The 27,238-nt window shown below is 34.6% G+C and overlaps 1 long non-coding RNA gene across 1 annotated transcript; it reads left to right on the plus strand.

The window, feature by feature from the left end:
* The first annotated feature begins 1,722 nt into the window (after positions 1-1,722).
* On the plus strand, positions 1,723-26,095 carry LOC306646649. Its single transcript, XR_013759924.1, has 3 exons — positions 1,723-3,382; positions 8,305-8,452; positions 25,739-26,095. It is a non-coding gene; the product is annotated as an uncharacterized lncRNA (long non-coding RNA).
* Positions 26,096-27,238: the final 1,143 nt, after the last annotated feature.

Genomic DNA, 27,238 nt, shown 5'->3' on the forward strand with positions numbered 1-27,238 from the left:
GTGTTAGGTCATTATTTTCAAATTTATATTTTATTTTCATTGAATTTAGGTATACTTGTAATTATTTCCGATTATCTGCCTTTGTTATTTTCTTCTTTCCCAATGGCTTTGAGGTATACATTATCATATTTGTTTTTTGACTTTCTACTTCTTTAATAAAAAAGCTCAATGTATTTAACTTTCCTCTTAGTACTGCCTACATAGTGTCCTTCAGAACTTTGTATATGGTGTTATTCTCATTTATTGCTAAGTAATTTTTAAAATTTTATCCCTGATATTTTCTTCTATACATAAATCAATATATAGCATAATATTTAATCTCCAGGTGACACATTAGCTTCTACTTTGATTTTATTTTTGATTTCCAATTTAATATCCTTATAATCAAATAGAATGCAAAAAATCTCTAATTTGTATTTGCTAAGAATTTTTTGTAGGCTGTGTGGTCAATTTAAGAGAAGAATCCATGTGTCAATTAGAAGAAAGAAAATATATTCAACCTTTGATGCATGAAATATTCCATATGTTTGTTAGTCAAAATTATTGCATTTCTACAACGTTTCTTTACTTTTTACTTGAAGGATCCATACAGTGATGAAAGAGGTGTATTAAACTTACCCAATTATACTGTGTTGTGATCCATTTAATTATTGAATTTAAGAGTGGTTTTCTTGGTGTATGTAGATGCTCCATTGTTTGAGGCATACATATTTATGTCTGTTACTATTGTTGATATAAATTTCCCTTAAAAAGCACAAAAAGACATTCTTTGAATCTTTTGATTAACTTTAGCTTGATGTCCACTTCATCTGATACAAGGATAGGAACCCCTACTTTTTATGTGATCCATGCAAATTATACAATTTTTCCATTGTTTTACCATCAGTCTGTAGAGATCTTTGTTTTTTATCTCAAAATACTGAGCAAGGAAAAATGTGCTTCTAAAATTCAAAAAAATTCAAAATGACAGAACAGAGGAGATTGCTTTTCTGCCTGCTCTGTTGAGAAAAAACAAGAAATCAGACAGGCAGTTCTCAGCAAAATGGGTGAACAACAACAACAACAAAAGGACAGACTTTACTTGAATTAAAACTGGATTTCCTGAGCAGACCATGAACTCAGATGTTGGATACAATAAAATAAGAAATAAAATCCCAGCAGCACATTCACTCCCATGGCCATGAGGGCAGAAACACAAGAAAGGGTGGTCTGTCCATCAGAGAAGTGGAGTGATAAGTTTACTAAATATTCCACATTTTAGGAGGCCTGAGGCATGTCTGAATATGGAGTATTTAAGAACATTACCCTACTAAACTCAAATGCATGCTGCATACTAACCATGTGTAGGAAAAAAATCCACCACCTCTTAAGGTGGCATGCAGAGGACAAAGGAAGGTACCATTTTGCACCTGCAGCATGTAGCTGAGGAAACAGATTTCTAGCAAACCCATATTTGGAACTTGCAGCCCCAGCTTGGAAAGATGTATTTGGCAGGGAATACAGAAGAGAAGTGGTAGGAGACATTGAGCTTGGATTTTAAACCATAGACCATAAAATGTGAAGGCTAAAGATGATGTAGGGGACTAAAATTTAGCTCTTTCACCACATGAGTGGAATACACATGAGAACCCCTACAATGCAGTTTTCTAGCATAAACAAGCAATCACTGGTCCCTGTGCTGATGTGTGCTGATTTAAAATCTTCAGGAAAATTGGCATTCAATGAAAATCCTACAGCCCATCTAATGCTAGACATAATTTCCAGGAATTATGCCAATGGGATTATGTTTCTCACTCCAGCAGTGCAGAGAGTGAAATTTCATGCTTCTCATGACTCTGCATAAAACTGTTAAGAAGAGAAGCTGTGAATCTTTTGAACTACAACAGAAAGAATTTGTTAACTCCATGTATATTATTTCTCCTTTTTTACTTTTCTTTTTTCTCTATTACGCTATGTAATCCACAGAACTAGATTTCATGTACATATACCACAAGTCCTGCTGTTTTAAATAATTGTCACTTTCCAAGTCTGATGAGATAAGAAATATTTCAAGAGTCTTGTGATCTAGTGGAGCTGATTTGACTTTGGAATCAGACACAGCTCATCCTGAGTCCCAGCCCACCTGCTTATTAATTATGGGAGTGGGTCTACAGAAGGAAACAGAAATTACAGCTTGGCCATTATGTCTAACCCCAAATTGCCAAATAAGTATTTTATGTATGTAAAAAATAGAGTCAGGCCAATGAAGAATGCAGTCTATATCCCTAACCCCTAAGAAACCCAAGTTGTTTTTTCTGCTGTATAATACCTGCAGTGTGAAAACCCTGTGGTCATTATGAAGTGAGAAAGAATGATCAACTTTTGGACTCTACCTGTATTGAGCTCCCTCCTCTCACTCAGGATATTGTTTCTTCTGAATTTGTGCCTGAGGAGAAATATTATTGGGGAATTGTATCCCTCAACACTAGCATATAAAGAGATATATCAGGTCCTTTAAGTTCCTGACATCAAGGGACCCATAGCCCTCAAACCTGGAATGTGGCTACTGTGAAATGAGGTATGATGGAGAAAGTCAAACATGATCATGCAATTCCTAAAGCACATGTTCTTCATTTATAGTATTTTATAAGTCACATAAAGGTAATATTCTGGAAAGGTGGTATTATGTTATTAATATCCATTTCAACTCTTTCTTTTTATGCTGTTAATGTGAATACTAGGAATATTTAAGTTACATTTGTGCCTTAGGTGTTGTTTTCAGTAGATAATATTGCTTTAAGAGGTTGTTCCCATTCAAAGTTTAGTCTGTTTCCTAATGAGAACAGAGAGCAGAAAAGTTAAATAACATTTCATAGTACTTGTCATATTATTTTCATTCATGAACAAAATACTGGCATATAAAATCCATAAACTGAAATGACCTTGTGCATTATGTAAAATGGAAGTGTTTTGCTTGTTAGACTAGATCCCACATTTGTAAGGAAATATTGCCTTAAAATAGCAGCAGCCTGAGGCTTTGAAGAGAAATTCCCAAACCTCAAAAAAAAAAAAAAAAAAAAAAAACTGCTACCAAGAACATGTCATTCTGGTCTTATTCATGCCTGAATTGTATATTATTTGCTGTCAATCACAGAAAATGCTCCCTGACTTGAGGGGCAGGTCTGAGGCCCTGTCCAATCAGGAACACTTAGAACTGTCCAATACTCTTTGCTTCCAGGGAGTTGGGGTGGGCTTCCGCCTCCTTCCCTATTTCCCCTGAGATCGCCATATCAGTCATTCAACTCTAGGTTTCACTCTCCTACTTCGGAGTCCCAGGTTGCTCTGCTGTGCAGGGGTCAAAGATCCCTAGGGAAAAGGACTGGCTCCTGAGCACCAGGAAATGGTGAGTGTGCAGTGGCATCATGAGACTGAGAGGGAGGCTGTTGGAATAGAATGACTGGCTGTGCAGGAACAGAAGCTGGCAGACATGTATTCTCCACAATCTCTGGAGTCTGCAGCCTGAGCCCTCCTGTTGGGAAGTGCACCCTCAGTCCTGCTGGGCATTCAGGTGGGGAGCACATCAGTGGCAGAGACCCTCTCTCGCTTCCTTATCCTTTCAGGGCATCCTCAACCCTGACCTCTAATACTATTTGCTAAATTGCAAAATAAGGTGTTGATCTTTAATCCTGAATCCTCACTGACCAGTCAAGTGGGGAATATGTCAGCAGTAGACTCCAGAAGTTCTGTCCTGTTTCTGAGGAATATCTTCAACCACTTCCTGAAGTACTATTTGAGCACATATTTGCCAGCATTCCATCACATTCCCACCTTGTGTAGCCGATTGTGGAGAAGAATGATCATCAGAATCACAACTTCATGTATTGTTTTCTGCCATAAGGAGTACTATGGTCTGTGTCTGTAGGTGTTTCAGATCTTCTTTCTTTCAGAACTTGTTTTTCTTTTTTGGTGGGATGGTGGTACTGTGCTTTAAACCCAGAGGTCCTTTACCACTAAGCTACACTAAGGTACTTTTTATTTTTTATTTGAAACATATGCTGAGTATGGCCTTGAACTTGTGCCCAGTCTCATGAGTTACTAGGATTACCAGTGTGTACCACCCTGGCTAAATCCCCCTGAACATTCTAAATGAATGGGAAGCAAAATGTGAAATATAGAACCCTGTCTCCCAGCCTATGCCTTTATATATATATGTCAATAAAATCCTAAAATTCCACCTCCCTGTCCATATTTCCTATGAAAACTTCTCTGATCAGTATTATTAATAATTTTCCCCTATTACATTTCAAATAAGTACAGTATTTTAATTAATTAATTATTATTATTATTATTATTTTTTACAAAGAAGTAGGCAGAACTTTATAAATAATTTGTTTTCTGACTGGGTGCAATGGTTCATGCCTCCACTCCCAGAAACTCAGTTGCTTAAGGCTTGAAGATTGCAATTTTAAGGTCAACATCAGGAATTAAAGTTGAGCATAGGAAACTTGGAAAGGCCTTTCTCAAAATTTTAAACCTGGGACTGGGTGTGCAGCTCAGATTTTAAAATGCCCATGTGACAAATCCCCAGTACCATAGAAAATGTCAAAAAGAATGGCTTTCATTGTTGTTTTTTTATGAATATTTCACATGATAGAAATTAGAGAAAAATCACTTGACCTTTGCAAAAATATGTGCTTGTGCTTCTTTTGTCTCCAAGGCCAGACACATGTCTTTGTGTTCAGAAGTCCCATAGTGGAATTTATGTCAGAAGGTTCTCCTTTCCCCCTCTGGTATTTTCCTGGTACTGTGTTTCAGAATTTTCTGATATGAGGATCCCACAGCTGACACACCTAAAGTCTTTGAGAGTCTAGTGAATATCAATACTTGAATCTTATCTTGTAAGAGAGCAGACTAAATTTAGGGACTCTAGTTTTTCATGGAAGTAGTTGAGTGCCCTAAAATCTGGGAGAAATCTCCTGGTTTGCCCTTCATCAAAGGTCATTTCAGTTGTTCCCTGACCTTGGCTACTGTAAATAATGCTATAATGAAGACTATAATGCAACCATTTATTTAACATACTGATTTTAAATATTTTGGGAATACACCATAATTATTATTATTGTGTTAATTTTTAAAGAACTTCAAATTGCAAGGCTTTTTAAAAATTGGCTCTATTGAAATAATATTCTAACACAATTTGCAAGTGTTTATTTTTTTCCATATCCACATAATTGGAGTCCTAGCTGTTCTTCCATTGTTTAGATAGTAGCTGCACTCAGGATGCAGAAGTTCTCACAGTTGAGTGATGCTCTAAATTCATGCTGAAAGCTAGAATTCAGGCTGCCTTATACTCATTGAAAGAAGGCGATGTGAATCTATTATAGAAATAAACAGGAGTCTGTACTTCTAACCCTTTTTCTTCACTCCTGGTGGAGATTGCAGTCCATGGAAATTCTTGCATTCCAAAGTAGAGCCACATTTTGTGATATAAAGAAATATGCACCTCTATATTTGTCATTGCTCCCAAATCCTTAGAGATTAGAATGTAGTACATTGATTGGAAAAAGTTGCATTTTGGACAAATTCCTTACAGAAAGAATTGGTTAGCCCTGGAGTTATTACTGAGGTGTGCTGAGGAAGAGGGCTCATGATGTACTTCATTACCAATTTGGCTGCCAGTTGTAGACTGTATTTTTCTTCTTCACTCTTCGATACTGGATAGATAGAAATTCAACTATTAGCAACATCATTTTGCCCATTATGCTGGCAAATGTCTCTTAGGGAAAAGTAGGAAATTTGAGATTTAATTCCTCATCCTCCCTAGTCCCATGGAATAAAGCCCATGGATCTTGTAATTTCATAGAAAAACACTCTTTTTCTCTGATCTTGATAATCATATATATCTAATCTCTTTCTCTGTGTGTACAAGTTATGTTAAAATTCAAACTACAAATGATTTAGAGTTAAATGTGCTATATTAATGACCCAAAGTGTCTTCCTCTACTCATGGCGACAGTGGATTGAGGCATCCTGTCCCAGTTATAAGGATCATTAAGGAATGCTAAAGTCATAGTATAACCCAACTTTTCCAATTGATTAGATTGTAGATTTTTTATAAGTTTCTAATGAATTTATAAATTTAAGAGGGATTCACACCAGGAGTACATATTTATTTGGTGTGTCCATGATTGAATCAAGAGTCAGGAGGTTCATATTCTGATATAGTTTTTAATCATCCCTTTTAATATCTGCTTTCTGTTGGGCAGCGCTGGGGTATAATTCCAGTGTTACACACATTCTGCACATAATCTCAGCCAGTGTCCTGGGCTGCTAGTTCTAATATCTACTTTTAAGCTATATTATATCATTTATTCTTGATATAATTGATTTTATATAGATAAATTATAGACTATATTGCACTTAACAATAAACACAATGTGTACATACATATGGATTTACCTTTGTAATTTTCTCTATTGTGAATTCTTGAACTTTATATTACCACAATACTATACTTTTATAACATATTTTAGTGTCGGATAATGATAGTTGGTAATTTTGCTTTTACATTGCATAGAGTTCTCAACTAATTATATACATATGTATAATCTTTCAGGAGAATTTTAGATGTTTTTACTTTGTTCCATTCTTAAATTTTGCTGGGATATTATTATAGATTGGCTTGGGGAAAATAGTCATTCTTACAATGACAGTTTTACCATGTATACATAGGATGTGCAATTGGATCTTTGATGTATTTCTGTGTATTTGCATTTTCTCAAATTCTGTATGTTTTCAAATATGCTTACATATGAAACACAACATTCATGTGACATCTTTATAAAATATTCATGGTGTTTTTTGGTATTTATAAAACTGAATATAACAGAAAATGTTTCTGGTTTCTAAAACCATTATTTTCCACAGTTTAGTATTTCTTTCTAAAGGTACATCCCCTTTAATCATGACCCTGGATTTCAACTCTGGAGGAACATGATTGTGTTCTCATATGTCTAGAAGTGTAATTTCAGTCTCTGTGTTTTGTGGTAGTGTATCACATATTTTTGTTTAAAAAATACAGTTTCTGCACATAGAGAATAACAGTTTAAACCATATTTTCCCTTTATGAGAATACTTTTATTGCACATCAACTACTTAATTTTGTGTACATGATGTGGTTTTATTTTACATTATGTAATCTCAAAGATGTTTAGTTTTTTTAAGATTATGAACATATATATATCTTCTATTTAAAGTTACTATTCAAGTCTTTTGTGCTTTTCTTTTGCAGTCTGTATTTTCTTTCTTTTCATAAGGGTTTGATTATATATGAAGCAATTAGGTCATTTGTGCTTGCACCACTTCATAGAATCATTCAATGAACAGAATTTTTATATTAATATTATATAATTTATAAATTTAAATATACTACTTTGTGTAATTTTTAAAACTTTAATTTTTTTGTTGTTATTTTTCCCCTTTGTGATATTGGGGATTGAAGTTGATGTACTATTACTGAGCTATATCTGCTGCTCTTTTTTAAAAATTATTTTCACACTTTGCTCAGTTTTATGGGTTGGCCACAGACTCATGATCCTCAAGCTTTAGCCTCTGAACTACTAGATATTTTAGTTGTGCACCACCATATGCATCCTGTCCCACTCTTTGTTATGTCAACTTTAGGATGCTTTATATTATATTTTATATTTCACTAATATTTATTCTTAATTGTTATATTTAGTATGTGAAAATGGACTTTATGGTATGAGTGAAGGATACAATAGCATTTTTATTATCATACAAATATTCCAATATCCTAACACCTTTCTTTGGAAAGAATGCCATTTTTCCTCTCCATGCACTAAAATCTCTAGGATTTAAATCTGTCTAAATAGAAGAGATTTTTTAAGAGTTTTCTCTTGAGTTTCACCATATACTCAATTTATTATGAGTTATACACTGGTTGTTTTCACTTCATAACACCAGTCTTTTGTGGCATCATGGTTTTGGTCACAACAATGGAATGGATATATCATATAGCTTCACCCTGTAATAATCTGTATCATCTAGATTCCTGTCATTACACTCAGATATTTGAAAATAACAGAATCATCTTAGAATGAGTATTCCAGACTGTATTCACTCCAAGTGAGACAAGATTTTATATATATATATATATATATATATATATATATATGCATATATATATGCATTTACATAGTATATAATTGACATAGTTTTTATTTGTTGAATTTTTTAAATTTATCAGAGCTCTTTCAATTTTATTTGCTTTGTTTTTTTCTTGGTACTGGCAACTGAACCCAGGAACTTAACCACTGAGCCACATCTCCAATCTTTTATTACACTTAAGTTACAGAGAGTGTCTCACTGAGTTGCTAACTGACTAAGTTGCTGAAACTGGCTTTGAACTCTTCATCTCCTGCCTAATAATCCTGAGTCACTTGGATTACAGGTATGTACCACCACATTTGGCTCATTTGCTTTTTAAAATCACCATCAATGATATTGGTGATACTGTGTTGTTTACTTTCAATATTTTCTATTTCACTCTTTTGCTTAGGATTTTTTCTCTACTTTTATTTTCATAAAATTTATTTTTTCAAACTATTGAGATGGAAGTTTTGGCTAATAAATTTCTAGTCATTTCATGGTTTACTAATTTGTATATTTCACTTTGAACAAGAGATTTAGATGCATTCCAATTTCTATAGTCTTATGGAGATTTAATTAGCACATTTTAACCTGTATATATCTTAACTGTATATTTTTATCTTCTGGCATATGTCCATATCCACAAAACCAGCACCATGATCAACAAAAATGTCATGTCCATTATTAAAGTATGTTCACATTTATGCACGATGTATCAAAATGTACAAATGTATTCTACTGTCATGTATAAGTAACTAGAAAAAATAAAATAAAATAAATTAAAAATAGAATGCTCCCAAATGTCATTTTAAGTCCCTTCTTTCACTCTTCTTCACAGCATTTCATGTAATAAATTTGATTTTATCGAGCACAGCAAGAATAGGCAAACATTTTAATTATATAGATCCTGGAACTATCACAAAGGAGACATATTATGTACTATTGCTTACATCAAGAAATAGCAATTAACATCTCTGTGACCATTAGTCTCTTTTGCATGTGTGTGATTGATTGTTTCCTTCCTGATGAGTATACAATAGTCTTTTAGCTTGAATTTTAACTTCATTTATTAGTATTGCTTTATACACATATTCATGGTTTCTTCTGTCATTTTAAAGTTTCCTCCTTTGTGAAATCTTTTGAAATTTCTCATCTTTGCTGTTCTGTATTGAGAAGTATTTTTCCCAAATAAATAGTCAACAGTGGGTTTCTCAACCTTTTGTTGTATATCACAAAGGACAATCACACTTCAAAAGAAGGAGAAACCTCTTTTCTCTGTATGGTCAAGCTGAAAACTTCAAGGACTGTACCTTCTTTTTATCTCTACATAGTCTTGTCACCTTTTAGGTGTCAGGCAGGAGTAGGGCAGGGAATGTCATGATACTATTTTAACTTCTCAAAGGCAGGTTGGGTTTCTGGTTTGTATTTGTTACTTGTAAGGCTTCAGGATCCAAGATGGCGGACTAGAGGGTGATTACATCTCCAGTCGCTCCAGAACCCAGGATTCAAGAAGGGGAGGCATTGAGAGACTCAGACTAATATAGAACCACGGGGTGAGTCTCCCCCACCTGGTGAAGCTAGGCCCGGTGGCAGGCCCGGATTCGGGTGGCTTATTAGAGTAGGGCAGGGCAGCTAGAGTCTCCCCCAGGCAGCTCTGAGCACTCTGGCAGTGGGAGCCCTATGTAAATTTATGATTTTTAATAAAAAAATGGCTTCATGCAGGAGTTTACCTATTCGTCCAAATTAGGGATCAGCATCTGACTGTTTTAGTCAGATTTTCATGGTTGTGACCAAAATTCTGTACAAAAACAATTTTAGATAAGGAAAAGTTTATTATGGGGCTCATAATTTCAGAAGTCTCAGTCCAGAGGTGTTTGACTCCTTTCCTCAGGAATTGGGATGAGACAGAACATCAGGGCAGGAGCATGTTGTGGAGGAAAGCATCTGGAAAGATTGTGCCAGAAAGCAGAGAGTGTTCAGCTAAACAAGGATAAAGTATGATTCTCAAAGCCCTGGCCCCAGGACACTTCTTCTCCTGTCATATCCACCTTGCCTAGAGCTACAACTCCATCCCTATCAGAAGCTTAATGCATTGAACAGGCAAAACTCTCATAACCTAATTATTTAATATCTAAACTTTCTTGCCTTGACTCATGAATGAGCTTTTGGGGGAAAATGTATATCTAAGCCATAACACTGTCATTTATGGAAACCTATGTACCTGTCTCCGGTTCCTGATTACTATAAGATTTAAGATAGACTTACAGAAGTCAGGATAAGTCTTCTTTAAATCTCACATCAAAACTCGTGTCCATTGGGTAATCTGGAATCCCAGATAGGAGACTTGTTTATAAAACTCAGCCATTTTAGTGGACATTCATATCCACATGTGTTGAAGTGTTTCACTGCAGCAATATAGTATAAATATAGAAAAAAAATAGTTCATAGTTTGAGTTGGTTATAAGTAGATCATCCACACAGTGTGAAAGGATTTCTTGATCCAGTCATGAACCTCAGCTAACAATTTTGCTAGACTTCTATTCAAAAATATTACAGAAAAATAAATCCATGTGTAAGAAAACCCAGTAATACTGAATAGTCACTCTTGTATTAAAGCCTTTTACTCAAGAGCAATGATTAGGAATACCTTATCAGAGGAATGCAGAGGAACTCATCTCTTAAAATTGGTACTTTTAACCATCAATTGTTACCTGCCATTGTTACCAATATTAAAGGATAAGGATTTGGTACTATTGTATGATTATCTGAAACTATGTTTCTTTAACTCTCAGTTCTGGCACAAATTCTTATGCATCAGTGCATTTTTTGAAAATTTCTTTTTCTAAACAGGGAGGATTGGGTTATCGCATGGTGTTCGGCATATACAATTGGACTCATCTTTTAAGAACATGACCACAAAAGACTTCATTCCTATTATTACTTCACTTTTAAGGGGTTATTTTTTCTTCATGGGGGATTGCCACCTCCTTCAACAAATAATTGTTTGAGATAATATCATCCTTCTCATGGTTCCTCTGACCAATATAGCCTCATTTATTTATTTATTTGTCCATGGATTGTACTCATGGATACATATCACCAGCAATTTTTATTCTTGTTTTTTATTTTGACTCTGGGTCTCACTAAGTTGCTTAGGACCTTGCAATGTTTCCTTAAGTGGCATTGAAATTATAATCATCTTGCCTCCTGCCAAACAGCTGGGATTAGTGGTATGTGACTCTGCACCTGACTCAATCATTTGTTTAAAAAAATCTCAATCACAAATTGATCTATGTTTTAAAAAATTGAATATTTTTATTTTTCTTTATATGAACAATCATTTTTAATGTATAAATTGATTATATTTTTATATATGTACACATAGAATGTAAATATCACTTGATCCAATTGATTTTGTTCTCTTCTTAACATGTGCCCATTGCTCTTCTCATTAATATTAACTGCCCTGCTCTGATAATTGTTTTAGTATTCAAACTGTCATTTTTTTTATTGTAAACAACTGGGATACATGTTGCTTCTCTGTTTGTACATGACATAAAAGCATACCACTTGTGTAATCATAAATTTAAATAGGGTAATGTTGTTTTATTCATTCTGTTATTTATTCCCTTCGCCACATCCATCCCACCCCTCTTTTCCCTCTATACAGTCCTTCCTTCCTCCATTCTTGACCCCTCCCTAACCCTAAAACTAACCCTAACACTAACCCCTCCAACCCCCCATTAGGTGTCATCATCCACTTATTAGCGATATCATTCATCCTTTGGTTTTTTGAGATTGGCTTATTTCACTTAGCATGAAATTCTCCAATTTCATCCATTTGCCTGAAAATGTCATAATTTTATCATTCTGTATGGCTGAGTAATATTCCATTGTATATATATACCACAGTTTCTTTATCCATTCATCAATTGAAGGGCATGTAGGTTGGTTCCACAATTGGGCTATTGTGAATTGAGCAGCTATGAACATTGATGTGGCTGTATCTATGTAGTATGCTGTTTTTAAGTCCTTTGGGTATACGCCAAAGAGTGGGATAGCTGGGTCAAATGGTGGGTTCATTCCAAGTTTTCTAAGAAATCTCCACACTGCTTTCTAGAGTGGCTGCACTAACTTGCAGCCCCACCAGCAATGTATAAGTGTACCTTTCTCCCCACATCCTCGGCAACACCTGTTGTTGCTTGTATTCTTGATAATCGCCATTCTAATAAGGGGTGAGATGAAATCTTAGGGTGGTTTTGATTTGCATTTCTCTTATTACTAGAGATGTTGAACATTTTTCCATATGTTTGTTGATTGCTTGTAGATCTTCTTCTGTGAAGTGTATATTCATTTCCTGAGTCCATTTATCAATTGGATTGTTTGCATTCTTCGTGTAGAGTTGTTTGAGTTCTTTATAGATTCTGGAGATTAGGGCTCTATCTGAAGTATGATTGGCAAAAATTTTCTCTCACTCTGTAGGCTCTTTAGTTGCATTGCTAATAGTTTCCTTTGCTAAGAGAAAGCTTTTTAGTTTGAGTCTATCCCAGTTATTGATTCTTGCTTTAATTTCTTGTGCTATGGGAGTCCTGTTGAGGAAGTCTGGTCCTAAACTGACATATTGAAAAACTTGACTTACTTTTTCTTCTATAATCTGCATGGTCTCTGGTCTATTCTGAGGTCCTTAATCCATTTTGAGTTTAGTTTCATGCATGCTGAGAGATATGGGTTTAGTTTCATTGTGTTGCATATGGATTTCCAATTCTCCTGGCACCATTTGTTGAAGTGGCTATCTTTTCTGCATTGCATATGTTTGGCCCCCTTGTTCAGTATGAGAAAATTGGATTGATTTGGGTTTGTGTCCGTGTCCTCTATTCTGAACCATTGATCTACCTTTCTATTTTGGTACCAATACCATGCCGGTTTTGTTACTAATGCTTTGTAGTAGAGTTGAAGATCTGGTATTGTGATACCCCCTGCTTCACTCTTTCTGCTAAGGATTGCTTTAGCTCTTCTGGGTTTCTTATTCTTCCAGATGAATTTCATAATTGCTTGCTCTAATTCTGTAAAGTATGTCATTGGAATTTTAATTGTAATTGCATTGAATCTGTATAGCACTTTTGGTAGTACAGCCATCTTGACAATATTAATTCTGCCTATCCAAGAACATGGGAGATCTTTCCATCTTCTAAAGTTTTCTTTAATTTCTTTCTTTAGTGTTCTGTAGTTCTCATTGTAGAGGTCTTCCACATCTTTTGTGAGATTGATTCCCAAGTATTTTATTTTTTTCTAGGCTATTGTGAATGGGGTAGATTTCCTAATTATTCTTTTCAAAGATTCATCACTTATGTACAAAAATGCATTAGATTTATATGCATTGATCTTATATTCCACTACTTTACTGAATTCATTTATGAGTTCTAAAAGTTTTCTGGTGGAATTTGTTGGTTCCTCTAAGAATATAATCATATCATCAGCAAATAGAGATAGTTTGAGTTCTTACTTTCCTATTCATATCCCGTTAATTTCTTTGGTCTGTCTAATTGGTTTTGTAGAACTTCGTTGAGAACCCATCTGGTCCTGGACTTTTTTTTGTTGGTAGGCTTTTGATGACTTCTTCTATTTCATTACTTGAAATTAGTCTACTTAAATTGTGTATATCCTCCTCATTGAGTTTAGGCAATTCATACATCTCTAGAAACCTGTTGATGTCTTCGAAATTTTCTATTTTGTTGGAGTATAGATTTTCAAAATAGTTTCTAATTATGTTTTGTATTTCAACCATTTCTGTTGTGATATTTCCTTGTTCTTTCTGAATCTTAGTGATTTGGGTTTTCTCTCATCTTCTCTTTGTTAGTGTGGCTAAAGATTTATCAATTTTGTTTATTTTTTCTTGAAGAACCAACTATGTATTTTGTCAATATTTTTATTGATTCTTTTGTTTCAATTTCGTTGATTTCAGCTCTGAGTGGAACTATTTCCTGTCTTCTACTACTTTTGGTGTTGGTCTGTTCTTTTTTTTCTAGGGCTTTAAGCTGTAGTGTTAGGTCATTTATTTGTAGAGTTTTACTTCTTTTATTGAACGCGCTCCATGAAATAAATTTTACTCTATGTAGTGCTTTCATAGTGACCCAGAGATATTGATATGATGTTTCTTTGTTTTCACTTACCTCTAAGAATTTTTAGTATTTTCTGAATATCTTCTGTTATCCATTCATCATATAATAGCATATTGTTTAATCTTCAGGTGTTGGAGTAGTTTCTATTTTTTACTCTTTCATTTATTTCTAACTTTAATCCATTATCACCTGATAGAATACAAGGTAGTGTCTCTATCTTCTTGAATTTGCTAACATTAGCCTTGTGGCACAATGTGGTCTATTTTAGAGAAGGATCCATGTGCTGCTGAGAAGAAAGTGTATTTGCGCTTGGTTGGAATGTATATTCTATAAATGTCCGTTAAGTCTAAATTATTGATTATGTTTAAGATATATGGTTTCTTTCTTCAATTTTTGTTTGGAAGATCTGTCTAGTGGTGAGAGAGGCATGTAAAAATCACCTAGTATTATTGTGTTATGTTCTATTTGGTTTCTGAAATTGAGAAGGATTTGTTTGACATACATGGATGAGCCACTGTTCAGGGCATAGATGTTTATGATTTTTATGTCTTGCTGATTCATGCTTTCCATAATCAGTATGAAATGTCCTTCTTTATCCCTTCTAACTTTGGCTTGAAGTCCACATTATCTGAAATGAGGATGGATACTCCAGCTTTTTTGCTGAGTTCATGTGCATGATATGATTTCCCCATCCTTTCACGTTTAGTCTATGGGTATCTTTTTCTATGAGGTTAGTCTCTTGCAGGCAACATATTTTTGTATCTCTTTTTTAAATCCAATCTGCCAGTCTATGTCTTTTGATTGATTAATTTAGGCCATTAATATTCATGGTTATTATTGAGATATGATTTGTATTCCCAGTCATTTGGTTCATTTTTTAAATTTTATTTATTTATTTATTTTTTTGACACGACTTGGTTCCTCCTTTATTTGACAATTCCTTTAGGATAATTCTTCCCTTTGCTGATTTGCTTCTTTGTTTTTCATCTCTTCCTCATGGAATATTTTGCTGAGAATGTTCTGTAATGCTAGCTTTCTTTTTGTAAAATCTTTTAGCTTTTCTTTATCATGGAAGGATTTTATTTCATCATCAAATTTGAAGGTAAGTTTTGCTGGGTGTAAGATTCTTGGTTGGCATCTATTTTCTTTCAGGGCTTGAAAAATGTTGTTCCAGGCCCTTCTAGCTTTTAGGATCTGGAGTGAAAAATCTGCTGATATCTGTATTGGTTTCCCCCTGAATGTAATTTGGTTATTTTCTCTCACAGCCTTTAAAATTCTGTCTTTATTTTGTATGTTAGATACTTTCATTATAATGTGACTTTGTGTGGGTTTGTTGTAATTTTGTGTATTTGCAGTCCTATAAGCCTCTTTTACTTGGTTTTCCATTTCATTCTTCAGATTTGGGAAATTTTCTGATATTATATTATTGAATAGATTGTTCATTCTTTGGTTTGTTTCTCTAAGCCTTTCTCAATCCCAATAATTCTTACATTTGGCTTTTTCTGATATCCCATAGTTCTTGTAGATTCTGTTCATGATTTATTACCATCTTCTCTGTTTGGTCAACTTTGTTTTCAAGGTTCAATATTTTGTCTTCAATATCTGAGGTTTTGTCTTCCAGGTGTTCTATTCTATTGGCTATGCTTTCTATGGAGTTCTTAATTTGGTTTATTGTTTCCTTCATTTCAAGGATTTCTGCTTGGTCATTTTTCAATATCTCTAACTCTTTATTGAAATGATCTTTTGCTTCCTGTATTTGCTCTTTTAACTGTTGATTGGTGCAGTCATTCAGTGCCTGCATTTGCTCTTTCATCTCCTCCTTCAATGCCTGCATTTGCTCTTTCTTCTCATCATTTGCTTCCCTGATCATTTTAATTATGTACATTCTGAACTCCCTTTCAGTCATTTCTTCTGCCATACTCTCCTTGTCTTTTATTGATGTGATATCTAGATTTGTTTGGGGTATTTTCTTCCCTTGTTTTCTCATATTGTTCAGGTATCAGGGGACCGCTTATATTTTGCAGATTTCCTCTATTGACTTATAATGTCCCTGAAGATTTCTAGTATATCCCCTCTTAGCCTTCAGTAGCCTGAAATCTTGGAGGAAGTTGATAATGTGGTACTCCACCAGGAAGCTGCCTCTCTAGGGGTGGTGGCCTTCAGGTGGGGTATATTCCCTGCTAGTGGGCAGAGGTGGCTCCACTTGTTGACCAATGGTCATCCAAAGGTGAACTAGGCTGCGTGCTGAGGCAAGGCTAATTTGGGCCTGTATCCATTGTTTTACCATCCTTTTGGGAAAACCTCACCCAGCAGGGATGACTCACCCGGTGGGGAGGTCTCGCTGGTCAGTTCCCCTCCTACAGGTTTCCCTCAATCTACAGCTACTGCCTTGGCTGGGCTGCCTTCTTCTGCAATGTTCCCAGGGTCCCAGATCTACCTTCTGGGCCTAGGAGCCTCACACTTCGCAGACAGGTCTCCTTAGGCTCCCTCTCCTCAGAGAATCTCCCTGCAGTCCTGGAACCTTCACTCTGCCCCTAAGCGTGTCTCTGTACTGCTCTATCACCAAGAAGCTGCCTAGGTCCTGAGACCCTGCTCTGCACCTCATTGCCTGGTTATGTGGCCCCTCCTCTGAGCAGCTACCTGGAGCCCTGTACAGTAGCTCCACGTCCCAGCAACCTGCTGCACTCCTCTTCCTCCAGGCAGCTGCCTGGTGTTCCAGTGCAGTCACTAGGAGTCCAAGCAACTCATTGCATGCCTCCTCCTCCCCCCAGCTGCCCATAGCCCTGGGCAGTCACTCTGAGTCCATGTGACCCGCCACACTCCTCCTTCTCCTCTGGGCAGTCCCCCAGGAGTTCAAGAGCAGTCACTATGAGTCCAAGCGACCCATTGCACTCCTCAGGGCAGCCCCCCAATGTTCAGGAGTGGTCACTCTGAGTCCAAACAGCTCACCATGCAGCTCCTCCTCTGGGAACTGCCTGTAGCTCTGGTGCAGTCACTCTGAGTCCAAGCGACCTGCCGTGCTCCTCCTCCTCCTCCTCTGGGCAGGCCCTGGTGTTCAGGGGTGGTCGCTCTGAGTCCAAACAGCTAGCCATGCAGCTTCTCCTCTGGCAACCGCCTGTAGCTCTGGTGCAGTAACTCTGAGTCCAAGCGATCTGCTGCACTCCTCTTCCTCCTCTGGACAGCCCCCAGTGTTCAGGAGCAGTTGCTCTGAGTCCAAGTGCTGTGCTGAGCAGCCTCCTCTACAATGCTCCCAGTTTTCCGAGTTCACTGCTCCAGTGGGCGGAGGGGTGTCTCATTGGGCAACTCCTCAAAGTTCCCTGCATTCTGGGACTACCACCCCATATGGGACACCTCCCCAAAGGGAGAGACTCACCCGGCAGCTTTCAGTTGGTCCCAAGTCTCTCAATATCTCCTCTTTTGAATTCTGAGTCCTGGAGCAGCATGAAATGTAGCCACCCTCTAGTCTGCATCTTCAAACCCCTCAAAATATCTTTTTATCTTAATGTTTCTTTAAATCTGAATTTCAGAGCAAATAAACTTTGGTCAAAATTCAGTTGTACCTTTTTATGGATACTTTATGAAATATAAAAATGAATATTATTACTGGTGTCATATTGTTTTTGGTTTTATGACTTAAGATATGAAAAACTTATGAAGTGTTTTGTACACTTTTGAAATAATCAAAAAAGATTATTACCAAGGCAGGAAAAATGGTGTATTAGAGTCAGGCAGCATGTCTCCTAAGTCAGTTATTCAGAACTCAAGTAGTGGAAATACTACTTCTCTCTCAGACTTCAAGTGAAAAATTTTGAGACTGGAGAGTCAATGTGCTCTTGTGGAACCAGAGACTGTACAACTCATTAAATTTGCCTAAAAAAAAGTTTCCCTGAGTTTACCAAATATCAGTGGAGAGCTGAACCAGGAGCCATGTTGGGAGTACACTACAGATGTGCCAATGGGTAGTGGAAACCCATGTCAGGGAGATTATGGCTAGACCTGCATAAACCTATTTGAGCCTAGTAAAGACTTAACTGAGCTTAATAAAAGCAGGGAAAATTTCAAAATGAGAGCATTTTTGCCCATTAAACTCCACTTTGAAAGCTACCGAGAAACCAACTCTCTTCAATGAGTCCTGTGGCTCAAAGGAATTCATGAGGCTAGCTACATTGGATCAAAATGATAATATAATTAGTGTCAGGACACTTGACCCTCTGATTGCCTGTTTACTCTTCCTTGGCACTTCCAAGACGACAGCACCAACTTTTCCCTCGCACCCACTTAGTTTGGCACCTCCTGAGTCACTGGCAACACCCACTGCAGTACCCTCCCTGTTTCTGGCACTGCCAGGTGTCTGATATACACGTGGTTCTGGCCTTCCTTACCTGACTGGTCACTGAGATCACAATCTCTCTGGGCCCCTCAAAACCAGGGAAATAGTCTGCCAATCCCTTCAGCCTCACACCTTGCCTACCACTTGACCTACTAAACCTGCAGTTTCACTCTTTTGTCCTTAATCCAGCTTGCCAGATGGCAACATTCCTGCCAGGCCAACCTGAAACTACATTGCTCCCTGGCCCACAGCCTATCACAACCAGACACCATTTTACCACCTGACCTTTCCAGTCTATCACAGATTGACATTTACCACGTTTTAGAAGAATATTGACTCAACAATGCCAGCAACTCCCCACAAATTAAAGTAACAAGAACCACACTATAGTAAGTCCTTGCAACCAGTAATTCCACCTATGGGAACTGCTCTCAAAGGGGAGAACACACTGGTAATGGATGGACAGCACTTACTATTCCACCCCGTACCAATCTCACAAGAAGGGAAGTTTAGAAATCTTAGAACCACACTGGAAACTTGATGAATGACACACTAAAAAGGAAGGACTCAGCAGGTTACACACATATTCCCACGCTCAGTTCACACCTCAAGAAGAAGTAAATCAGTTGGAAAAAGACAGCAAACAAATGCTCACTATTTGTCAAACATAGTCCAAATGAATCCATAATTTCTTAACTTTTTATTCAGATTGTACACTTTTTTTGTTATGATTTGTGGATTTTTGGGTGTTTTTTTTTTACTTCAATTTGTACTAATTTGTTCAAGAACACCTATACATATAAAGATTTGCTTTTCTTTCCTAATTTCTAGCTTTTTTTGAAGGTGATTATTTTTCAGATCAGTTGTTTGAACATCAAGGTTTTGACCAGCATAGCTTGATTTTGTTTTGTATTTTTTTCCAGCACTGTATTCTATATTTCACTCTTCTCCCCCTCCCTTTTCTATTGTGAACAACCAAATTCTATCCTCACTCTTGCTTTATATTTTTCTTCTATTTTTCTCCCTCTTTCTCCTGTTACCACTGCATCTGCCCTATTTATCCTTTAAAATTGCAAACACTTTCTACCTTTCTATCACTTCTCTCCTCATACTGAATTATATCCTTAACATCTCAATGCTACTTGATGTATGTAATGTCCTCCCCTACCACCACTTACAGAGCAGTAATTAATATGGCAGAAATCATAGACAACACCTATTGTTTGACTTTGTGCCAGGCATTATTTATGATTGCTGAAGGATATTGCTGATCCTTCTATATCTGCATATTACACCAAGTAACACAGTATATGTCAAAATAGGAATGAAGTACCTAAGGTACAGCTATATATAGTTGGCATAGGTTTTTGTTATCATTGACTTCTGTCCCCAAAGTGTAAGGTGCTTATAACATAGAGGGACATTATAAACCCATAAGACAGAAACTCTACTTCTTAAGATTCAACCAGATAGTTGGATGGACACTCAAACAATATGAGAAATGAATGGAAGAAACCATGCCAAACAATATAGAATACCTCAACAACAGATTCCATTGATACAACAATGGAGATGTCAGAGATGATATATAGGAAGTGTGTTGTTCAACTGATCTATGAGGTAAAATATGACAAACTAAATCAAAGCAGAGAGAAAATACAAGGTGAAATGTAACTTCAATAAGGAAATATAGATCTTTCAGAAGAATTAATTGCAAATTCTCAACATGAAGCTATTAATAAATCAAGTTAAAAATCCAGTGGAAAGCATCACCAACAGATGAGACCACAAGAAGATAGATTTTTGAGGACTTGAAGACAAACTATATAATCTTAAAGGAACAGATGACTACAGATAAAAGATATTAAAGGACTATGAATGGAAATTTTAAAATGAAAGTTCTGAAATATTAACTAAATGATGCACAATATTAACAATGAAATAACATCAGAAAATTTCCCAAGTCTTAAAAACAAAATGGAAAATCAAATACAGAAAATATACAGGACTCCAGAAGTACAATAGTGCAAGAAACTTATTTGAAGACACATAATTTTGAAAGTGCCCAATATACAGATAAGAGTATATTAAAGCATCAAGATTAAAAGGCTGATCACTTTTTAAGAAAAGACAATGTAAATCTCAGTTAATATTTTAACCCAGACCCCAAAAGGTAGGAGATTTTATTTTTTGTTTATTTATTTTTTTGTGGTGCTGGGGATTGAACTCAAGGCCTTGTGCTTGCAAGGCAAGCACTCTACAAACTGAGCTATATCCCCAGCCCAGCAGGAGGTTTTAGAATATCATATACCAAACACTGAAGAAAATAGATGCCAACCAAGAATACTACATAAAGCAAACTTAAGACTTTGACTTGAAGACAAAATATTTTCATGATAAACAGAGGTTAAAAGAATTTACAACTTAAAGGTGATGCTATAAATGATACACAATAAAATATTTCAAGAATATATGGAGTAAAACCAAAAAATAGCAAAGCAGAAACAACACTAAAAGAATACTCAAAGAAGAATCAATTCAAGGTAAAAACTAGACATAAACCAAAATGTCAAGAAATTAGAAAACATATTTCAATAAAAAACACTGAACATAAATTGTCTCAGCTCATCTAAAAAAGACATAGGCTTGCAAGTTTAATCAGAAAACAAGACCCAAATATATGTTGTCCTCAATAGACTTAGACATAAAGAAAGACATACAAAGAATGAAGGCAAAAGTTTGGGGAAAATATCTTATTCATGTTGTCTTCATATACAAGCAGCAGTTTCTATTCTCATATTGGATAAATTAGACTTCAAAGCAGAGTTAATCAGAACAGACAAAGAAGGTCCTTTTATTCTCCTTAAGGGAATTATGCAAGAAGTAATAGCAGTCATTGATATTTATGCCCTAAGAAGAGTAGCTACATATTTCAAACAAACTCTCCTCAACATCAAGAGTCAAATAGGCCAAAACACAATACTACTAAATAACCTTAACATACCCCTCTCAAAATAAGTTAATCTAAATAAAAACTAAATATGCTACAGAATGAAAAAAAGTACACTTAACAGACATATGTAGAATATTTCATCCATCAATGACTGAATACACCTTCCTCAACAGTGCTTTGAACATTTTGCAAGATACACTGTATTCTAGGCCAAAAAGCATCTCATTGCAAATAAAAAAAAAAAAAAATAAAGAAAATCCTCTGCATACTATTGCATCAAAACGGAATTACATTAGACATCAAGGAGAAAACAAAAGTAGAAAATACACAAGCACCTGAAGATTAAATCATATTAAATCATTTTATTGAATGATTAATGTATACCAGTGTGAATCAAAGATATAATAAAAAATACTTAGTAGTAAATGAGAAAAGTGGTACAACATATCACAACTTCTGGGCCAATATGAAGAAGTCTATAAGAAGAAAATTCGTATTACTGAGCCCATTCATTAAATAAAAAGGAAGATACCAAATAAATGAATTATTGTTACATCTCAAGGTCCTGGACAAAGAAGAACAAATCAGTAACAATATCAATAGATCACAGGAAATTAAATCAGACTCCCACTTAATGAATTTGAAATTATAAAAACAATTTAAAAATCAATGAAAAACGTTTGTTCTTTGAAAAATTAATTAAATTTGATAAAGATTTAACCCAGCAGAGGAGAGGAAAGAGAGGAGAATAAAAAAATTAAAAATCTACTATGAAAATAACACGACAAGCCCTAGTGAAATACAGAGGAGTATCAGAAAGTACTTTGTTTTTGTACTCCAATATATTAGAATATTCCTAGATACATATGATGAAATAAAACTGATTCAGAGGAAATATAGAAAATTTGAAGAGGTCAAATTCTAATAAGGAAATTGAGGAAACCATCAAAAACATACCAAAGAGAAAAGTCTAGGACTGGATGGATTCTCATCCAAGTTCTACCAGGCTTTTAAAGAAGAACTGACATCAAAACCCCTCAAATTTTTCCACAAAATAGAAAACTAAGGCATGCTTTCAAATTAATTCTATGAAACTTGTAGCTTTGTACCAAAATCAGACAAAGTCACGTCAAAGAATGAAAACTTCACATCGATTTCCTTGGTGAATATAGACGCAAAAAAATCTTAATAAAATACTGGCAAATTGCAAAGAAAAACATATTAAAACAACAGTTCACTATGGTCATCTCAGTGATGTAAGTTGGATCAACCTGTGGAAATCAGTAAATCTAACCCATAATATTAATAGACATAAAGACAAGAAATACATGATCATCTTCGTAGATGCAGAAAAAGCATTTGACAAAATATAGCATCCAATCATGTTTAGAACTTTGGAAAACCTAGGGATAGACAGAATTTCTCTCAAGGTTTTAAAAGCTATATATGACAAAACCAAGGCTGACATCTTTCTAAATAGAGAATCTTTAATCTTTCCCACTAAAAGCAGGAAGAAGACAAGGATGCCCTTATTTACCAATTTTGTTCAGCAAACTCCTTGAAACTCTGGCTAAAACAATTAAGCAAAAGATAGAATTTAAAGTAAAATGAAAAGGAAAAAAGAGTTTAAATAATTTATTTTGCAGACACAATGATTCTATACCCAGATGTCCCAAAAACTCAACTGATAACTTCCTAGAACTCATGAAGATATTCAGCAAAGTAGTGGGATACAAAATTTATACCCATAACTCAATTGAAATTCTGTACATCAATAATGAATCAGCTAAAATAGAAATAGGGAAAACTATCCCAATCACATTAGCCTTATAAAAAAAAAAACAAAAAACAAACAAACAAACAAAAAAAAACTACTCCAGAATCAACTTAATTAAAGTGGTGAAGTACCTCTACAATGAAAACCAGCAAAGAGAGCTATAGTGTATATATATATATATATATATATATATATATGTATGTATATATAGTGTGTGTATATGTATATCACATATATATATCATATATCATATATATATTTATTTATTTATTTATATACCCATATATATGTAACACAATGGACTCAAAAGCAAATGGAACAGAATAGAAGACACAGAGATAAACTCCACATAAATAGACTAAACTCATATTAGACAAAGTTGTTAAAAGTAATAACTGGAGAAAAGATAGTATTTGCCAAAAACAGTGCTGGAAAAACTGGAAATCCATATGTAATAGAATGAGAGGTAATTCTTATTTTTCACCCTCAACAAAAGTCAACACTAAATAGATCAAAGACCTAGAAATCTTACCAGAAAAACAACACCTTCTACAAGAGCAGATATCCCAGAACTCTAACACATTGGTACGGGTAATGGTTTCTTGAACAAGACCCTAAAATAAAAATAATAGTAATAATAATAAATTAGATGGGATCGAACAAAATAATTTCATAGCAAAAGAAAAATGAAGACAGAACCTACAGAATGGGAGAAGAACTTTCCTACATTTATATGTTGTCAAATATCTTAACACACATATTCAAGAAAATATAGAAAGAAAACAAAGAAAAACATCAAAAAAGGGGCAAAGGAACTGAACAGACCATTCTCAAAGAGTAAATAGAAATGATCAACAAATATTTGAACACAAGTTCAACATCTCTAAATATTAGAGAAATACAAATTAAAACTGCCCTGAGATTCCCATCTCAGTCCAGTCAGTATGACATGTATCAACAATAAAATTAATGAATGTTCCTGAGGATGTGGGGAAAACAGAATGCTCACACGTTGTTGGTGGGACTGCACGTTGTTGCTACCCCTCTGGAAAGATATATGGTTTTTCTTCAAGGAATGGATCCACCATTTAAAACAGTGAAATCACTCTTCAATATTTACCCAAAAGATATTAAAATCAGCATAATAGATTGACACAATTAAATTCATATTTATAGCATCATAATTTAAAATATCTAGGTTATGAAACCAACTGAAGTGCTCTTCAACAAGTGAATAGATAAAGAAATTGGGCCGTATATACACAATGCATTTTTATTCGACCATAAATTAGAATGACTCCATGACTTTTGCCAATAAATTGATGGATTTGAAGAATATTATTCTATGTGAAATAAACCAATTCCTGTATCCAAAGGTTAAATTTTTTTCTGAGATATGAAATTTAAACTTTATGTGTATGTGAGGGTAAGAAATGTTCATAAGATTAAACAATGGTGAAAAAAAAGGAGGGAAAGAGGAATAGGAAACAGTAGAATAAATCTAACATAGTTTTCCTATCTACACATATAAAAATACCTAAATGAGTTCCACCATCATGCCCACCCAAAAGACAATTGTTATTTTAATTAGAATAAGATATATCCAATGTTTCTATAAGTTCATGAAAATGGTTTCTACTGTCATGTAGAACTAAAAAGAACCAATAAGATTAAATAAAAATGACAATTGTTTGAAGAACTAGATGGTTATCCTGTTATAAACACAACACAATGTAAACATACATCAAAGCTTTATTACAAAATTGTTTATCATTTTATTTTATATATTAAAGTAAGTTCAAATTTGAAAATCAAAGCATAAAATATCCAAATGGGATTACTGTAGCTCTTTGATATTTTAATAACATACATAAATACCATAAAATATTTGAACTCCAATTCACTAGTAAATGTTTTCTTTAAGTAGTCAACCACATTGGTTTTCAAAAGTTACTGTAATTCTTTTGGTTCTGCAATAACTAAAGAATTTCCTATATTTTCAGACAACTGCTCCATTGCAGAACTGTTAAATGAGATTTCTCATTTTCATAAATTTCTGGTTCATGGTTGTGCAATTATATCTGAGGATTCTCTTTATTAATTAACATAACTTTCTCATCTGAGGGATATGTACAACTTAGTACATGATATATAAAATTACAGAATCTATAGTCTTGTGTTGGTGCCTGAGTTTTATATTTTATTCCATAAAAATGAAATTATCATACTCCTTTTGGATGTATGTCTGTTTTTCATCAGAGGTTTATAAGAGTATCACTGTATAAAAGTATATTAATAAATAATTAAAGTCATCACCTCCATAGTAGTCTACTCTCAATTCAACTTCTGTTAAAAACTCTGTGAATGATCAAGTATTCAGTGTACTCTTTATTTACCTATTATTTCAGGATCTGTTGACATTCAGAGATGTGGCCATTGATTTCACTGAAGAGGAGTGGGAATGCCTTCAGCCAGCTCAACAAAACTTATATAGAGATGTGATGTTTGAGAATTACAAAAACTTGGTCTTCCTGAGTAAGCATCACTTTCCTTCATAATTTTTAATAATTATGATTATTTAATTTTCTTCCCTTGCAGAATACCTTCTGGGAGCATTTCTATAAGAATGTGCTTCAGATTTGTGCTTTCAAAGAAGTAAAAGGACTTTTTCGGTACAGATAAAATGTTAAAGATATTCCTTTTCATCTTTAATCTCTCCTTTTCTTGGGAGGTTATATATCTTTCACTTTAGAAAAGTGGAACTGAGAGTAAATACTCTCAGTGATATAAAATATTGTGGCCTGACATAGCAGATGACATAGTTGAGAGGTCCAAAGGTCAAGGAGGATTTCAAACTTAAAAATGTTGATGGAGAAATTATCAAGCAGAAAAGATTTATCAGAAGCTTAGGTTGCTTTCTCCTGTTGTCATTGAACATGTACTGCCCTATGTTTATCAAGTTTTCAAAATTTTTCAAAACTTCTGTTTCTCTCCAGTGATGTCCCAGTTCATTTAAATTAACCAACCAAACTCCCCTTTGCCAGGGAGTGTCAGCATGATCTAAAAGATCATCTGTTATTTGTGGGTCTCCATGTGGAATGTGTACATTTTTTGGAGAATTATAGGTCAAAACATTGTAAAAAATTCATATCCCAATTCTGTTTAACATTAAAATGTATTTATATATTTATTCATTAAAATTACTTTATCCATGCTCTTTGTAAATACTTGTAAAGGATTTTCTGTGAAATGAAAGTCAAGATTCACAATAAATGCTTTTTTTTTATCTATGGTGATAGTTTCAATTTGTAATTATATGAAACTGTTTGTAAATAACATAACTATTGTTATATATAAGTTATAGGTTAAATTTTCCTTTCCCTTTTTCTTTCATTTCAGAGGGTAGGTTTCATGTTGTAGAATAGGTTTCCTCTTCATGTATTAGTGTTTTATTTTTGGCTATATTTTATGAATATATGGCAATTTCTATTATTTCAGAAGTTAGTATGGTATTGAAATTAATATATGCATGATTTTTGCTTCTATTACCTAAAAATTATATGTGCTTTACCTTGTTTCTATAAATAGCACACCTTTTTAAATGAGTTTTATATTTTATTTATATTGTTTTTATTTTGCCTATATACATAGTAATGCATATTTTCCATAGTTAATGTAATAGGGATAGAATCCAAGGGTAATCTATTAATGGTTTACACCCTTTCTATCTCATGAAGTTATTGAGGATGGCCTTGAGATTGTAAATTTCCTACCTCAGAATTATGCTAATAATTCTAGATTATATGCATGACCTTTATCTATATATTTATGAATTTGTTCTTATTTATAGGATAAAGACCATAGCATTTTAAATTTAGCTTTCAAACATTTTACAATTGGTTTTATTT

The sequence above is a fragment of the Sciurus vulgaris genome (genome assembly GCF_902686455.1).
Source record: "Sciurus vulgaris genome assembly, chromosome: 16".
Lineage (NCBI taxonomy): Eukaryota > Metazoa > Chordata > Mammalia > Rodentia > Sciuridae > Sciurus > Sciurus vulgaris.